Here is a 1,342-nt window from a genome sequence, read left to right on the forward strand (position 1 = left end):
CCCCCGTTGGGAAAAATCTCTCTCCCATTTACCTGTCCCCTCCCCACTCTGCACTGGGTCCCAGGCAGGTTTCAGCCATCACTGCATCCCCTGGGCCAGAAGTAAGGACCCATCACACACCCTGAGCCATTCTCCCAGCCTTGGAGAGGGAACACGTTAACAAACAGGAAAAAATAATCTGCCAGCTCCCCGAAGCTGGGAACTTAGGGTAGGCGCAGCTCCTTTGCCTAGGCACAGGCATAGGGGTCCATGGACTTTGAATGTCTTTCACCCTGCATAGACCTATGTGGGCCCATTTGAGGAGTATAGGCCTTCATTAGCACAGTACAACAGGGTATATACCTGAAGCCTAAATTCAACTGTATCAAGTATATGGTGGAGTAGCAGGTTTGTGACATTTGACAATGTTCTGCCCATTAAGCAGGGTCCTCACCTACCCACATCAGGGGCCTGAGGACTGGTGGCTCCACCCACACCACTTAGCCACCCATGACAGGGGTCCTAGAATAAATGGTGCCTCCCAGACCTTACAACCAACAGCACTGGGTGCCCATAGTCCAACTGCAAAACTCACCCACCTACAAGCTCTAGGAAATGGGCATGCTTTCTACCCACTCAGGGGCAGCCATCACCCCCCCCCAACCTTGCTCAGCGCGTAACCCCCTACCACAGCCAGATACCTGTGCCTACACCAATCACCCCTGCCTGTCTAGGACTATAGGTGAGAGCCTGCACCACACACTTGGTGACCGACTACCTCTACACCTGAGCTGAATCCATACAACAGAAGTAAACGGACTTCTGGGCTAACATACCTAGTAACAGATCTAACCACCTGGTGACAGGACGTTAAAGCTTCAAAGGCACCACAAATCAAACTAGCTCACACGAGCAGCCTATTTGGGCATATCAAAACAAAACAAAAAAAGAAAATAGGACACAGTAAGCAAACATAAAGAAATACAATAACATTGATGGCTCGGAGACAACAGTCAATATCAAATCACATAAAGAGGTACACCATGATGGCTTCAGCAAACTCCCAAAAGAAAGAAGCAAAAATTTTCCAGAGGAAGAGAATTTCTTGGAATTACTGGAGGTAGAATACAAAAGATTAATATACAGAACTCTTCAAGATATCAGGAAGCAGATCATGCAAAATGCAGAACAAGCCAAGGAACACAGACAAAGCAATAGAGGAAATTAAGATTAGAGAAGAGCATAATGACAAACTTAACAGGCTTCAAGAATCCATAGAGAGACAGCAATCAGAAATCCAGAAGATTAACAATAAAATTTCACAATTAGACAACTCAATAGAAAGTCATAGGAGCAGAATTGA

The sequence above is a fragment of the Trichechus manatus genome, unplaced genomic scaffold (assembly GCF_000243295.1).
Source record: "Trichechus manatus latirostris isolate Lorelei unplaced genomic scaffold, TriManLat1.0 scaffold00207, whole genome shotgun sequence".
Classification (NCBI taxonomy): Eukaryota; Metazoa; Chordata; class Mammalia; order Sirenia; family Trichechidae; genus Trichechus; species Trichechus manatus.